The following is a 17,483-nucleotide window of genomic DNA, read 5'->3' as shown; positions in this document are numbered from 1 at the left end:
CTTAACCCGATACAGAGTGTTTCTTACTTCAGGCTTATAAATAAATAGTAAGCCCACTACAGAGACTCTATTGAGCCTTGCTTATCAACAGGTTTACACTGAAGGGAAAAAAAAAAAAACAATGAGTGTTAAATCTAATATGTATGGCTATGCATATATCTCTGACGAGCACAGCGTCTAGAACAAGTTACAGCTTTGTTTATTCTAGATATATCCAGAAGCTGCAGGATGAGTTGATCATGCAGTGGAGCCCAGCTAAACATACTGCTTTGAGGTAGCAGCATTAGAGGGAAGACACAGGCAGTGTGCTTGGGTTGTAGACACTTTTAACTGACAACTGCTGCCAATCATTTTCACAGGCCCTCTCAGCAAAGACAGCTTCCCATGCAAGCACTTAAATTCTCTTGAGTGTGTTGGCAACAACAAAAGATTAAATATGTATGCATATGTATACATGGTGATATACACATATAGTGATACTATTGATACTATATATATCACTTTACTTAGACAGACACTGAGTATATACACTAATTAATTAACTATACACACACACAGTAATTTTTCTCAATGTGGACATATGCTTTTGAGTATTGTGAAGTGAGGCAAGGACCAGAATAAGAATTGAGAGCAACCAAGGAGCCTGTCCTAAGCCTTCCTGAATACAATGACATCAGGATGGAGACCAGCATCTTGCTCCTTTCTAGTCTGGCTGGTATATATTTCACTGAATAAGTTGAGTCTGGCAAAAACACGTGGTCAGATGCATAGTTTCAAGCTCAATTTCCTGAAAGTGCTACAACTGAGAGACTTGGGGCTGACTTGAGGGAGGCGGGTCGGCAAGGTCACCACAAGGTGAAAGTGAGGCACAGAATCCTGGCCTCCCAGGGTTTTCCCTCTGGTTCCCAGGAGCAGGCACAGACACGAGTGGCAGTGGCTGAGGACTCAAGGAGGCCGTGCTTTATTTAGATGTTTGCTTGATGGATTTGAATATGTGTTACCAATCTTTTGTTAGCATTGGTTCCCTTTTTGGAGAGGCTAGCACTGAAATTACAGTTTCAGTGGAATTTAGAGAAGTAATAACTGCAAAAAAATTAAATACACACACACACACACTGCATTTTACCAGTGTAAGTGCAATTTAATCATTTCCATTACCTTATGGCCTTGCTTGCCAATGTCTCTAAAACTTTAAAATTAAAATAAAATTAAAAAGATGGTTTTCCATCTCATAAAATCCCCTTTTCAAATGGAAGACTTCCTCTTTTTGTGTTTTAGAGAGAGCAGTAGGTTACTGTTAATAATTTATACATTCTAATAAACCATGAATGCACCACAGAAAATACTGTACTCGGGGAGCAAACACTGTTTTGGAGGGCTTCTCCCTTACCAGAAGAACAGTAGGCTTTTCATTGCCTGTTGGATAAGGCTGCCTGTCAAAACAAGCTAGCGAAAACAATTGAATGTGATTTAGCTGTTTATCAGGTGTCATCTCAGTACCAACAAACTCCATGCAAGGGCTGGAGGGGTCTCGTCAACACAGATGAACTGTTACCTGCTTTTAGCTAGAACTAGAGAACTTACTCTTTCAAACAGCCTTTTATTCTTTTAAAAACAATTTTAGGTTCTTCTAAAGACGGTGCCTTGTAGAATATTTATATCTTCCTTGAATGATCAGGCTTGTCTGTACAGTTCAATAAGGACTGTAGATACTTTAAATCTGTGAGAAGTAGGGATCTGACTAAAGCTGGTTAGGAAGTTTGGGGCCTAGGAGTTTACTTTGTAAACCATCAGAAGGTAATTTGTACTAGATAATTAAAACTTATATCATTATTCCAGTTTTTAAAACAAACAGCAAATTAAAGCGTCTCAAACGTGCATTACTGATAATCACGTCTGTGTTAGTGACTATGTAAAGTGTAATGGCTTCACAATATTAGATTTAAGTATTTTTGATATATTAATATTCCAACAGATGTCTTCTCTATATTCTCTCCTCTTGATTTCACAATCTTTACCAAGTCCTTTCTTATATCAGGCTTTGAAGTAGGCTTATCTTCTCTAAATTATTTGTTGATCTCCTAATCTCATCTGAAAGGATTAACTAGTGTGCAGGTACATCCTCTCAGACAATGCAGCAGCTAGAAGGGGAAGGCAATTCCATCTGGCAGAAAAGAATGCCTTTCCTCCCCTCCCTCCTTCCTTCCCTCCCTCCCTCCCTCCTTCCTTCCCTCCTGTCTTCTTTATCTCTCCATCTCTCCCCCTCTCCGCTTTCTTCCCAACAAGACAATGTATACTCATTAAAGCAACAGCACAACGATAAGAGCTATTAACTCTACCAAACTATGTGGTTTTCAAGCCTCTCCCCAGACCTTCCAAGACTGCCCTTCTTCCAAGCATTCCCCCTGAGGCTGAGTGCCTGCATTTGGCTAACAGCCTCAAATCTCTGCACTCTAACAGAAGGCATCTGCTGGGATACATCTGTTCTTACTCTTGGACCTGCTCACCTGCAACACCAGGTTGCTCACCTGCTCACCTGTAACACCAGGTTGTCAGTACTGAAACTGACAACCAGTTTCAGTACTGACAAGAGGCGAGAGGCGCACAAGCCCAAGTCACAAATACCAGAGGCAGACTAAAGCGCCCAGGTAGTCCATCAGCTCTAGTCAGACAGAAAGGCAGGCACAAAGTACGTTAGAGTCTTCTAGCACTAAAATCCTATTTGACCTTCTCCTGGGCCTTTTCTTCTAACACAGCCACACGACCTTATATAATTCATGTTGTAAGCAGAAAGTTGGCATGCCATCCAAACAAAACAACTTCCTTCCAGAGGACAGGTCCATGAGAACTTTCCCACAGATACCCATTCACATACATTCAATCTCCTGGACAGGGCTCCTCCTCAGTCTGCCACACAAGAAGAGCACACAGGACACAGGGCTTACTCTTTTGATTCAACTAGTGCGTTCCAGGTACACTTTCTAACACAGTAGCTCTGGGCCCAGAACTCGGCATCCAGCAGTACACTCTGCTAGATGAAGGGGGAGAAAAGGCATTTTGAATACATTCTCTAAACATCCTGACAGCAAGGCTACAGGTATATCGACGTATAATGGAACAGTCACGAGGCCCCCGGTTTGATCCTCAGTGTGGCTAAGCAATGAATCCACATAGCAACTCAGGAATAGTTATTTTAGCTTATTATTTTAAAACGCCAGCGACTTTATTTTCTTCGTCCAAGCTCAAATTAATTAAAGGTTATAAATGGTCACTTCTCCCTAGAAGCCAGAACTTTCCCCTCTTCGGAGCAGGGGAATACCTCATAAATAAATTAGGCGAAACCATGGCTTGCTGATTGAATGAATGATAATCCACAGTCCGTGTGGTTGCCAAGTCTTTATCTAGACCTCTCTACCGCAATGAGCAATCCCTGAACGTCAACGAAGAGGCTTACTTCATCAGTTATCTGGAAGTCTGCAAGTCGTGAAGACAGCCCACAGAAATACTAGCTTCTCCACTCAGCCTCGATTCATCGGAAGGACCATAAAAAGGAACATCACCATTGAATCTGATGCGGCTCCCTTCCAACCCACTGCAGCTCAGTCAACCTGGCTGAGCTAGTTTTAAGGGGCAGAAGTAAAAATGGAAGCAGAAAGATCAAAGCAGTGCTTACAAAAGGGAAGGACTGTTTTCTGTATGTATACTCCAATATTTACTAACTGGCTTTCAAACCCAGGGACATTTACAACCTACTCAGCTCAGGTAATTGCCATCTGTGGCATGCAAGAGGCAACTGAATTTCTGAACAGAGATAAGAGATAACATTAGATAATCAGGGTGCCACCACCAACCTTTAACAGGATTAAACAACTTTCTTTAAAAGTCTTTTGGTTTTGAAGTGGTTAGCGTTTCCCGGCAAGTGTAGTATTTTAGTGCCAGCATTAAGTGTACAGAGAAGCCTCTTTTGTGTTCAAGTTTACTCAGTGTCTTAAGCCAAGAAGACATTTTCTCTAAGCTAGCAAGAGACTCCCAGAAGTATCAACAGGGACCAGAGTTGCCGAGTTCACATTCCCATCAATATGTGTGTTCTTTTAGTCATCCAGTGGGGTGATAAATGTTAAATGCAACAGGAAGCACAGCTTTTTTAATTCCAGGCCTCTCAAGTTCATATGCAAAGCAAAGGACTTCGCTGTAAATAATTTACATATTTTTTTGTGCATCAAACAGCAAGAGGTTCCATCTCTAGAAAGCACAATATTAAAATCAGGGGGAAAAAACCACTTCAGCAAGGACCTTACTTTAATCAAGTTTCCCTTTTTAAGGTCTGAGGAACGTTAATGCATTTTTTTTTTGCCCCCCAAGAACAATCAGCTGAAGATTCCTCTAGAAAGCCACCCAACTCTATCACCATCTCCATCTTTAGTACTAACCACCAGTCTGAGCCCCAGTATTAGATGCCATAGCCATCAAATGTTAATAAAAATCACAAGTTGTTCTCAGCTATAAGCCCTAAAACAACAAAAATTTTAGTTAAATATGGTTACTTAGAAAGCTTCAGTGTTGGCCTTTACTTTTAAAAGTCCATAAAAAAATGGATTAAATCTAGATGATGAAATCTTTTTATCATTTGCCCCACTTAAGTTTTAGACTCGACCCATAAACAGAGCCAAGATCGGTGTCTGTCTCAGAAGACCGAAGGAAGCCTACATGTAGCAGAGGCGTCATTTGTATCATTTGTTTTCTGTTTTGGAGGTCAGGCACAAAATATGGTGCCATTATCCTAGAGTTTCCCCGTAATCAAAAGTCCGAAAGGTGCTATTAGTAGGTAATTTCTCTCTCAAATGCCAGGCCTGGAGAATCGGTGTGAGGCCCTCCTTATTATTTTGAAAATCAAGGTTGAGATTTGGCAGCTGAATGCATGATGTGTGTGTGTATGGGGAGGGGGTGTCTATCACAGATTGGTAAGTGGGCCCCAGGCTCTCCCGAGGGACTGATTCTTAGGAGCTGGGAAGGGCTTTGCCAGCCAGGAGGACTGACAGGCACTTCTGCTTTCATTTCACTGACCGCCCTTTGGTGAAATCTGGCTGTGCACTGCACCAAGCACCTTTCTATCTGTCCTAGGCCGGTGGCGGACCTCAGCCTGGCCGCCACCACCCCACCCCAACCCCGCCGCAGGGGCTTGGGTACATCTTTCTAAAACTTTGCAAGAGTTCCCCTCCGCTTCCCGTTCCCGCCCGCGGAGACGCCGAGGGCCCCGCCAGCCAGCCCGCAAGGCCTCGGGGCCGCCCAGTGCGGATGTGCCCTGTCCCCGCAGCCGGGGCCGCTCGATCCGCGACTCCTGCCCGGGGCTCTCCCCTGGTCCCTCCCCCCACCCCCAACCCCGGGAGCTCCGAGCCAGTGGGACCCGCTGCACCGGCGCTGCGGAGAGCTGGCGGCTCCGTTCCTCTACCTGCCCCGGGGCTTACCCTGGAGATGCGGCGCGGCCTCTCCTCGCCTGCGGGCTCCCGCTGCGGGGCGTCGCGGACCGGCGGGAGCCCGAGCCGGGTCGGGGCGCGGGCGGGCGGGTGGCTCAGCGGCGCGCCATGGCTGCGGCGCGGGCGGAGAAGCGCGGGGCGGGCCGGGCGCGGCGGGGCCCTGAGCTCCGGCCTGCGCTGCTGGAGCCGGCCCGCGAGCAGGCCGAGGGCGGCGGCGGCGGCGGCGGCGGCGGCAGGCCGGGGGCGCGCAGGGCACGGGAAGCCGTCAGCGCGCAGCCGGGCTGCTCGGGTGGCGAAACCTCCTCTTCCTGCCCGGCTCGCCTCGGTACTTCTCTCTCGTCCTCTCTCGCTCACTCTCTCACTTCCTGGCTGGAAATTCCCACTGACGTCGAGAGAGAGCAGACAGACGGACGGACCCACGCGCGCGCGCACAGCGGGGGCGGGAGGTGGGGTCGCCGCCGGGGGTGGGGGAAACCCGCACGCCCCGACCCGGCGCCCCGAACCCCAAGCCCCGCGGCGGCCGCGACGCCCCCGGGAGGCGCCCGCAGCCCAAGGGCAGGCCCGGACAGCTGGAGGCCACTGGAGACCGGCCTGGTCCCCACGCGCTGGGCACAAAAGTCAATCTCATCTGCATGTTTCCTCCTCTGGGGGGTCTCAGCTACACTCAGATCGCTCCATAGAGCGAACAGGAATTTCGAGATCGTAGCTGAGGTTCTCTCCAGAGAACCATGAATTTATATTGGGTCTGGATGAAGTCTTCAATCTGCTCGATTATTCCAGCCACAGCGCATTGTCCGGCCTGTGTGATCATGGCTGTGGATGGAATTAGAGCGACAGTGAGACCCGCAGTGTTGGTTCACAGCTCATAAATCCTTATCCGGCTCAAGGGAGGTTATTTTTCTGGAGAGGCCTCCCACTGATGACCGTTTGCGAGCATTTGAGTGTCTTTATTCTTTGGGCAAAGTGCCTCCATGGGCCAGGAATGACAGTCTGGGGCTAGGTAGCTCCCAAGTGAGTTTTGACTTAAACCTATTTTAGAATTCCGGGGTCTCACTACTGAGTTCAAGTGGCAATACAACTTTGAAAGGCCAGGGATCAATCAGGTAGTGAGCATGCAGTTTTATTTTGGTACTTAACCCTCCGCTCAGCGTTCCACTCATGAAGTTATAAAAAACCTTCTCAGTGGGATGTTGTTGAGGGGAACACAGATTTCCCCCCCCCACACACACTGTATATTAGAGAGTCTTTAAGTGACCTTAAAGAGCCCTGTAATCAACCTTAAAGCTATATCATTAAATTGCAGAGACCGTTTTGCCATCTAGAGTTCAGAGGCTTCCTATAGATGGAAGACAACGATGGTTATTATTTATGGGACATTAGAAATTGTAACCTACGGGCCTGGGAAATGACTCAATCGAGTGGTCATTGGGATCTTTAGCATTCCTACAGGTGCGGGTATCTGTAACCTCAGCGGACAGTTGGACCTGGAACTCATTGGATAACTAACAAAGCTAACCACTGAGTGACAGAAAGTGACAAACACAGACCTCTGTGAGAGAGAGTGGGGAGGGGGAACAGAGGAAGGGGGAGAGGGGGAGAACTGTGTCCTTGTTACTATTTAGCACATTGCTATATAGTATATAAAATGATTCTTTTCCCTGAAGATAGAAATACAAAGCCTGAAAGCTCTGGTGAAACAGCAAAGTATAAAGTGTTTGTCTTTCCTCTGAGGACTAGGTGGGATGGGGAAAACTCTACAGTCTGCAAGGTGGGGCAGTCCCATTGTCAAAGGCACATAAATAAGATTGTTACAAAGGTAGAGGCAGTGGGATATACTACTAGAACACAAGTTGAAGACTGTTCATCAGCCAGAAGTATCTAGTTAAACTTGAAGCTCCAAATGATCCCATGGGATATACCTAAAACAGAAGCTGGTGTGGGAAGCAGGTAGACTAGGCTCCGATGTCCGTGGCAACAGAAACCAATGTCAGGGATTTGTTCCTTCACAGTCCTTGCTGCAAGAGGTCTGACATTCAGATGTGGTTGCCAAGGCCACACTCCACAGAAATCCTTTGCCTGGCCCCTGTCTCTGGTGGCTGCGGCAATGCCTGCCCTCTTAGGCTTGGCTGCAGCATTTCAGTCGGTGCTTCATTATTGTGTCAACCCCTTCCCTGTGCTTCCTCTCATCTGGATCCAAAGAGACCTGCCTTTCTTTTATTTAAAAGATTTATTTTAAATTTTCTCTCTCACTCTGTGTGTGTGTGTGTGTCTGAGTGTTACACATGCCTGTGCTACACAGGCACCTGTGTCTAAGCGTTGTAGGTGTCTGTGTGGCACAGGTGTCTGTGTGGCACAGGTGTCTGTGTGGCACAGGTGTCTGTGTGGTGAAGGTGTCTGTGTGGCACAGGTGTCTGTGTGGTGAAGGTGTCTGTGTGGCACAGGTCTCTGTGTGGCAAAGGTGTCTGTGTGGTGAAGGTGTCTGTGTGGCACAGGTGTCTGTGTGGTGAAGGTGTCTGTGTGGCACAGGTGTCTGTGTGGCGCAGGTGTCTGTGTGGCACAGGTGTCTGTGTGGCGAAGGTGTCTGTGTGATCCAGACAAATCATCAGCTCACCTGGAGCTAGAATTGCAGGTGGGTATGAGACACCCAGCATGGGTGCTGGTAATCCAGTGAGTCCTCAAGCAAAAGTCATAGGTCTTCTTACCTTCTGAGCCATCCCAGTCCATACTCTTGTCTCTTGTTAAGAAACTAGCCATTCTGACCACCTCTTAGCTCAGGGAGGTCTGCAAAGGCTCATTTCTGAATACAATCACGTCCATAGGCATCGTTGGTTAGAACATGAGGGCTGCAATCCACTGCCATGGAACAACCAAACCAGTTACATCCTGCTGGTACCCCTGCTTTAATATTCAAACGTTTTCTGTTTTCAACCCCTGCTTTCAGGGGGGGGGGCGTATTTCTAAGAATTTCATCCACTCTAAGGTGTCAAATAGTATTTGACATAATCAGGCAACAAAGAAAAAATGCTTATATGTGGAAATTCCATCACCAATACTGTGAAGGCAGATTGTACTTGTTGCTAAGTCTGTGAAATCAGACGTACTTCCCTTATCATGAAGCTCTGCATTGGTAACAGTGTGGAGAGTGAGATCAGAGGTTGAAATCCATATAGTACATAAATGGGAAGAAGTTATACAGTTTGAAGAAGAGTCACAAACTAGACCGTACTCTGAGCACTGAAAGCGCTAAAACGCATGCTGAAAAGGAGACAGGAGTGTTCTATTTTATTCCTAGAAAGAATACAACTTGGTTTTGACCATTCTGCTGCCTCCTTTTGCTTAGAATGAACCACTGCTCTTAGCCATAAAAGCCAAGGCTATTCAGAAGGACTTCACTTGACTTGAAATCAGTCTTGAATCTGGAGACCCCAGCTTGCCTTGAATTATGTCTGTAATTTGTCAAGTAATACCCGAATCTCAGTTTTTTCACCTATACAGTAATCATACATTATAGCCCAAGAACTATATAGAATGCTTTACATTATATACAGTTCAATATATAAAGTGAATTATATACATATGTATTACACACACACACACACACACACACACACTCACTCACCATAAGTACCCTAACCCATAGTTTAATATACTACAGGGAGTTAGAGAATGGAACATATGTTTACAAGTATAAACATTTGTTATGGTAACTTAAAATTAAAATAAATTAATTTCCTTATAGTCTCAGGGGCTATAAATTCTTGCACTGTTGACCACTACAACATGGAATCATTGTGCGTATATTTTTCTATATTGTCACAGTATTTTATTTCTTCTCCTTAACAATGATAGCCATATTTTGTGTTGCAATTAGCACTAAACAGAGCTTATTGAGTAAGCTCTCAATTAGTCCCCCAAAGAGAAAGAAGCTAAAATTTTACTGTGAACATAATGCTTGGAAGAGTGATCCCTTGTCTAATAGTCAGACAAAGGTGATTTGTATTAGATATTATCACTAAAAGTGACCCCAACAAAAGAGAACAAGAATATCTTTGTGATCCAGAAAAATTCAAAACAGTCTTCCCTTGCTGATGAAGAAAGAGACACTGAAATGGAGCCACCAAGTACATTCTAAAGAAAATTATCACGTCCTGGACACTTTAAATGAATTACACACTACTGTCACTGTCCTCTACGAGGTCACAAAAGGCAGAGGAACATGTGGTGTCACACAAAGCAAAGGAAAGCCAATACTTGCATGAACGTATAATTACAAGCTTAGGAAGAGAGGGCACAGCACCGGAAGGCTAGCCTGGGAGTTAAGCCCTGAGGCTGTAAAATCCAGAGCCACCTTCACATTTGATCCCGGTGCTTGATTGTACCCTTCAGAAAGGAACCCACTCCCTTTCTGCACTAGGTGTCTGTGTGACCCTTCTCCTGCTATCACACTATCCCAGGCTTCCTTTCATTCCTCAGTGAGGTGAGATGCAGATAACATCGGCCTCACAGGGTCAAATAGACCAAGTACGTAAGTGCTCACTAAGGCTCCCACTCTGAAAACCCTCCTTTATATTGGCTGTTACCCTTTGTACTGTGGTTTCTCCGAGGAAAAAACTTGGTAACAAGGCTAACATTCAGTGGATGTTGGAATTATTGATAAATCAAAAGTCAAAATAAACAAGAGGAATAAAAGATGGGTGAGTGCCAGTGACGCTTAAAACCATGGAATTTGGGTCTAAAGCATAGTTTGTATGAATTTCATAGCACCTAAAGTGTGTTCCATTAATAATAAAGAAATGTTAAAAAGGTCATACTCTTTTCCTTTAAAAAGAGTTTGGCAATAGCAGAAGGGTAGAACACATACCTCATATGCAAGAAGTCCTGGGTTCAATTCCAGACACTCAAAATGCCCACTCTCTTATCATAAAAAATACCTTTAGGCAGTCAGTATGCAGTGACGCAGGAAGCCTCGTTCTGTGGCTAACTCATTCTGTCTGGGACAGGGAAGGGCAGTGTTAGACTGGAATCATGGCTGGAAGTGCCACTGTCAGTGAAGATGTGGCTACACAGTATGCACTCAGTAAGTCCTCACCACAGAGGCTGATAACAAATTCTGTGCAGCCAGTTCCTATGAAAAACTGTTAGGTGAGTAGTATCAGCCAGGACCACATGGCGCTCTTTCTCCTCATCTTCTATCTATTCTCACAGCAAACCGCAGATGACAAAGGGACCGGGTTGTTTTAGTGCACGGAGGTCTCAATTTCCTATGACTGGAACCTAGGTTATGCTGACACAGCTCATTCACTTGTCCAGACCAGACAACCATCCAAAGCATCCTGGGTAACCCAGAGGAAATACTAACATCAGTGATCTAAAAGGTCCATTAACCCCAAGCCCCTTTCCTACCAGTACCTACCTGATGCTTGTCTTTGATGTGCTGATGCTTTCCAGGCAAGCCCAGACTGACTGAACCATCTCTGCAGCCCTTCAATGTCTGTTTTATTCATCTGCAAATCTAGATTGAGTGACTTCCCCTGCCCCCACCCAAATTAGATTTTAGTCAGTTCTCTAGTTTTTCTTTGCTGGTGTTTGTCTTTCAGCGGGAAGTTTGATCCATGGTTTCATGCACAGAAGCAAATTCTCTACCTAGAATCTTGGTCCCCAAGTCTCAGGTATCACTGTTGCCAGTTTGGGCCTGCCATGGAGGTGCGTACCTTTAATCCCAGCACTCCAGAAGCTGAGGCGGGTGAGGACAAACCTGGTCTACACAGCAAGTTTCAGGCCAGCCAGGGCTTCACAGTGAGACTCTGTCTCCAAGCAAGCAAGCAAACAAACAAACAACATCAAACCAAACCGTAACCAGTCAGTTTGGAGGCTGGGGCTGTAGCTCCTTGGTGGAACACGGTAGTCATGCATTTCAGGTCCCCTGCACCCCTCTCCAAGGTAGTCTGGATTTACTTAATTGCTGCTCTCCTGATGTTTATTTATAGCTTCCTTATGATGAATCCAGGCCTGTTCCACATTTATATATCTCTATTTAGATTTTATTGGGCTTTAAATGGCTCCCTGGGTCTCGAGCTTATGTCTTTCAACAGTTCCAAAAGCTGCCAGCCCACCTGTCCCAGGTGTCCTGTGCTCCCTGCCCCCCCCCCACGATTATTGCCATTTTGTTTGTTTGTTTAATATTTATCATTCCTTTTAGAAATTTTTTTGTTTTGTTTTTTTTGTTTGTTTGTTTGTTTTTCAAGACAGGGTTTCTCTGTGTAGCTGTGGCTGTCCTGGAACTCACATTGTAGACCAGGCTGGCCTCGAACTCAGAAATCCACCTGCCTCTGCCTCCCGAGTGCTGGGGGCCAGGCGTGGTGGCGCATGCCTTTAATCTTTTTAGAATTTAAACAAGTGTAGGCTAGGTCTTCATGATGGCTTTTACATCCCTGAGTACCTCCTACATTGTAGTCCGTGTCTCTGCATTCCGGATTTATTTATTTTTTCCCCTTGGTTTATCTACTTGCATTTCATCTGCTGCTTAACTGGTAACTGAGTTATCAAAAAGGTAGTTCGCAAAGGTAGTTTTCGTTTGAAACCTGAAATTGAACCTGGGAAGATCTTTGAAGCCTGAGTTGGGAGGGAAGACTCTGTAGGATGTTTTCTTGGTCTACTCTCCACCTGGACTAACCTCAGGTCTTCTCTTAGACAGGTCTCCTTTCCAGTGCCCATGGACGGAAGACCCAGGCGAGACTTTCATTTCTACCTAGTGACGAGGACTAGACAGGCCATGTATCAGCATCTCCCTGTACTTTCCACTTTGGGACATAGGTGGGCTCCTCTTGATGTACTAGCTAAGTCAGCTTTTAAAATTATGTTTTCTCATGGCTCTGTTTCGTTCCAGATATTAGTCCATTTCAGTTATTTTATTTTATTCCACTGCGGAAGCTTATTGTCAGGAATATGGAATCTCTGCATACTTCTTAAATGGTTTTTTAAAGCTCCAGCACCCATCACATATTTAACTGTTAACCTCTTAATCTTTAATTATATCTTCTTGAGTGAATTCATTATTACTATTTTTTTTTTTTTTTACAAAGCTTTTATCTACTTCTTCCAATGGTTTCATTTCAGTGAGACACCTGTTTGAAGAGTTTGTCTTGGTTCTCCTCTCTGGCTTGCTGCTGCTACAGGGCAAGGTGTTATTTTCCATTTCCTGCCTTGTATACACTGACCTGTAATTACACACCGAGTACTTAGGGACGAGTAGGCAGTAACAAACGGGTCCGGGGAAAGTTTCTGCTCCTGTGGGCTGGCGTGGAACCAACTGGCAGCCAGTCAATACCTAGCTGAAGCTTTCGAAGTGTCTCTTCTCTTAGCTCTTCTTGGGTGCAAGTAGGGACTCGTGCTTGGCCTTAGGGGTAGGAATAGGCAATTCATGAGCACAGCTCCCTCCATATTACCTGCCTTGGGTGCATTAGGCCAATCTTCACAAGCATGCAGTAGCTTGGACAGCTCTTTCTATAGTGAACGCACACACAGCTTCCTCCGGGCAACTTCCTGGGAAGCATCGCACGGAGGCGTTTGTAGTAGATCTCTCATGGGTAAGATGCTCCAGTCCGGCTGAAACAAAGACGCTGAAGCCTGCGCACTAAGCGCCCTCCTCTGTGCGTGCGTCCTGCTTAACTACTTTGCTGGGCTTTCCTATATGGGGAAGTTGAGAGAGTTTTTCCAGGGAATGTTGCTAGATTTGGGTACAGTTTCCTAAGTTTTCACATCATTCTTTCAATCACATGGATTCTTGGTTGCAGAGAAGGTCTTCCTCATCTGAAATAGATGCATTAAGAGCAAACCTAGGTTAGCGGATCGCTCAGAGGAAACTTTAGAAGTGCTAAGGGAAAAGCGAGGGATGGTGAAGATTATAAACCTCTGTTGCTCCTCCACTAGCATTTATATGTCTCATATACTATAGGCATTCACAGATATAAATGCCAACTTTACTAATTTAAGTAACATTGCCAGTACATTTACAGAATAGTTTTTATTTTTTAAACAAATGATTTAAATGCAAAGGGTTTTTTGTTCGTTTGTTCATTTGTTTGGTTTTTCTGATGGCATGGTATAAACCATTGATGTAATTCTTAGGGGAAAATGTTCCCACCCTAGTTCAGATATTTCTACATGTAAGTTATAGAATCATAATTCAAAACTATATAGACAGTACCAAATATAATTGCATCCTATAGGTCCTTAGATAAAGAGAGTTCCTAATTCAGTGGGAGCAGGACTTTGGCTGTGTTCCTCCTGAGAAATGTGTGTCTGCTTGCCTGGGTCTGTTAGCACTTCCTTCCTGCTGGCTTTCTCCTTGGTCGAAAGATAACTTCCAGCTGTACTGGGAGCTATGCTCTCCTCAGAGAGAAATGTGGAGAAAAGGAGAAGCAGAGAGACAGACACAGACAGCCTGTGGGATGAGAGGACTTCCCCTAGAGCCTTCGTCAGTCTTTTTGTTTCTATTCGGCAGGGCTGGATCATGCACACAGTCCTCTTAAAGTGGTTTTACTGCATTATAATCGACACGCTGAGGTATTCTAAGAGTACAGCTTGGGTTTCACATATGTACGCCCATGAAACTATCACTGCGATAGGCAAGTTTCCTACTGGCTTTCTGTGGCCACTCATTCCTGCTCCTCCACCTTCGAGTATCACTGATCCACGTCTTTTCCCTTGAGACTCGTTTGCATCTTCTAGTTTCATATAAATGCAATCATACAAGGTGTGTTGAATTTTCTTTCAATTTGTCCTTTCCCCTCCTTATTTTGAAGACAATTTTCCATTTTGATGATGCATTACGGGTAAGTACTTTTTTCTGCACCGTGGCTTCTCCAGCAAGTCTGAGAGCTCTGCCTGACTCAGATTCACCACAAGAGATTTTCTCCCTTATTTTACTTTGAACGTGTACCTTAATTCTTATGGTGTGAATGTGTGAGTGTGCACTGCATGCGTATTACAGTGTACATGCTATTGATCTAGAGGACAGCTTGGTGGATTCTCTCATTTCACCTTTACATGGGTACTAGGACTTAGTACCTAGGTCCACAGCATTAACCCTCTGGGACACCTTGCTGGACCGCTTGTCTATATTTCCTTTTAGAGTGTCTATAGTTTGAGGAATTAAGTTTAGACACAAAATATGGTGGGAGTTGTGCATGTAGCAGTTGGCAATACTGGTTGAGGTTTTCCGTTTAAAATCTTAGCATGTGACTGATCTAGCATCAGGATCAAGGCCACTCATTCCCCACTTCAGTTATCAGACATCAGTTGTCTCTGTACGTCTAGACTCTATTTTGTTCCACTGATAGGTTCCCTATTTATACAGTAATACCACATTTAAATAGTTACTGTAATTTTATTCTGTGTCCTAAAATAAAAGTTGGCTTGACCAGTCCAAGTCCTTTGTCCTTTCCTGTAGGTTTTAAAACTAGCTTGTCCACTTCTTTAAGTGTGTTAGGGGTTTCGTTTGGTTTCTATAAAACGTATACCTCAGTTTTGGAAGAATTCACATCTTAAATATGAGTTCTGTTAGCAAGATACCTGTCTCTACTTATTTATACATTCCTTAATTTATCTTAGCAATGTTTATTAGTTTTGGTGTTTAAAACCTTCACATTTTGGTCAGGTTTATCCCTAAGTATTTACATTTTATATCACTTAAATATTTACATTTTTTGATGTTTTATTTCAATATTTCATTTCAAGTATACAAACTCCTTGACTTCATGAGTTGAGTGTATCATGTTAAAAATGTATTGGAAAATACGAAATAAAAATATTAATAATAAAAAAATAAAAATGTATTGGAAAAACTCAAGAGTTCCAACCATCACAGCTCAGCAACACAGTGTGTCATGAGATCCACTGACATCCAGGTCTCATGACAGACTGTGAGCTGAGGCCTTTGTTACTGCCAGACATTGTAAGAGTCTCATGCTGCATCTTAAGACAACAGAACAATGAAAATTATAAACTCAGAACGTAGTTTCTACTTGAGAGGGCAAGGCAGGAAGATTGCCTTGTTCTGGGCTACCTTAAGGTACATAATGAGACCTTGTCTCAGACTCAATGCAACACACAAACGAGAACCAGTTTCTAGTACTGAGCATGCTAGTCCGATGCTATAACAAAATAAATTGTAAAGCAGATGCTACAGAGAAATAAACAGATTGTATTGATCTCGTATGGTGATACTTTGACAAATTCGTGAAAAATTCATTAGTTCAAACCTTTTAAAAATATTCCATTAGATTTTCAACATTTATGTTCAAGGCATATGTAAGAATAATAAATTTTACCTATGTTTAAGTTTATATGCATGTTTCTTTTCTTGCTTCATTGCCCTGGTTTAAATCACTGCTACAGTGCTGAATGTGAGAGAGGGAACACCTTGATCTTGATCTTTGTTTTAATGGAAAGTTGTCGAATCCCAGCATTTGAAATAATAGCATACGCACTCGTGTAGATGGTTTTTGACAGCTGAAGGAGCCTACCTTCCATTTGTAACTTTGCTGAGAATCTTTGAAGTGCTCTTCACATTCAGTTTATCAAATGTCTTTTCTCTATGTAGCTTTCTATGTTGCATTTATCTACGCATTGAAATATGTTCATCTTTTTCAATTTTACATAATTCCTACATTTTTAGGGTAAGTCTTGCTTTAAAACAATCAACCCTTTTACACGCTGTTGCATTAATTTGCTAGAATTGTGTGAGGCTCCACCTTACATAATTCTGTCCCTGCGTTTGTGAGGCACACTCACTCACTCACCCGCGCCATTGTTGTCTGGTTTGCAGTTCACAGTCATGTCAGCGTCTTTAGAATAGGTTGTAAAATGTTTCCATGTTGGTTCATCTTATCAACATGACAATTTTAGATTCACCATAAGTACACCTCCTGGTATGTTTCCTGAAAGGTTTTTACCAATGGGGGAAAGACCCATCCCATAGGCTTGTCCACAGACTGCATAAAAGAGAGAGAGAAAACTGCATATCATTGTCCCCTTCTCCCTCCTGGTTTCAGATGCAATGTGACCAGCTGCCCTCCACTTCTGCTCCCATGCCTTCAGTGCCACAGCGAACTGTATCTCTTTGAACTGTGAGCCAAAAGAAGCCATTCCTCCCTCAAGTTGCTTTCTGTCAAGGTATTTTTTTTTTAACAATTAATATTTTTCAAAGAATTTCCTGGTTTTGTCTAAGTTGTCAAATTTCTGGTCAATATAGTTGTTCATGATATTTCCATATTATCTATTTTTTAATCCAAGAATCCACTGAGCCTTGGATTTGGACATAACCAGAGTTTCCCATGCAGTTGTGGAACAGATGATAGAGAGATTCTTCATGCCTTTTACCTAGTTTCCCCTAATGTAATAATACCTTGCAAAACTATGGTGTGAAATTACAGCCAGGGTTTCTACATTGATACAGTTAAGATAAAGAACATTTACACTACCACCAAGATACCTCCTACTGCTCTTTCGTGGCCGTGCCAACTCCTCCCCCTCACCATCCCTCCAGCATCTGACATACAGAATCAGACAAACTTCCTTTTTTGCTAGGTGTAATATTCTGACATTTATCCAGGGAGTTGAGAGCATCAACAATTTGTTTCCTTATTTCCTATATGTATGTTTTGTTGTTTTGCATATGTACTTGTGTGCACATGTATGTACGTATGTATGTAAGTCAGAGACAGATGTCAGATATCATTCCTCAGTGTTTCTCATGGAACCTGCCACTTCTCCATTCAGCTAGGCTGGCTGGTTATTTAGCTTGCAAAGGTCTGCTTATCTCTGCCCCTGACCTCCAGTCAGTGCTGAGATTGCAGGCACACAGACCTGCACCTAACTTTGTCCATGTTCTGGGGGACTGAAGTGTGTTCCTCAGGCTTGTGAAGTAGGCACGTTATGAACTGAGCCCAGTTTAGATGTACTTCTGTCTTTGAGTCCTGTCCCATGGTCTGACCATTTTACAGTTTG

At 43.9% G+C, this 17,483-nt stretch overlaps 1 protein-coding gene across 2 annotated transcripts in view; it reads right to left on the bottom strand.

Moving 5' to 3' along the window:
• Window positions 1-5,510, bottom strand: part of Nfkb1 (nuclear factor kappa B subunit 1) — a 108,607-nt gene extending 103,097 nt beyond the window's left edge. For both annotated transcript variants that reach the window (XM_021158247.3, XM_029474970.2), the window contains exon 1: window positions 5,466-5,510. The gene's annotated coding sequence lies outside the window, so the exon portion shown is untranslated. The remainder of the gene's footprint in view (window positions 1-5,465) is intronic.
• Between the last annotated feature and the right edge of the window lie 11,973 nt (window positions 5,511-17,483).

This window comes from Mus caroli, unplaced genomic scaffold, assembly GCF_978045245.1.
Source record: "Mus caroli unplaced genomic scaffold, Mus_caroli_1 scaffold_3, whole genome shotgun sequence".
In the NCBI taxonomy this organism is placed as follows: Eukaryota; Metazoa; Chordata; class Mammalia; order Rodentia; family Muridae; genus Mus; species Mus caroli.
The sequence above is the reverse complement of the archived record's forward strand: the minus strand, read 5'-3'. Positions and strand labels throughout refer to the sequence as shown.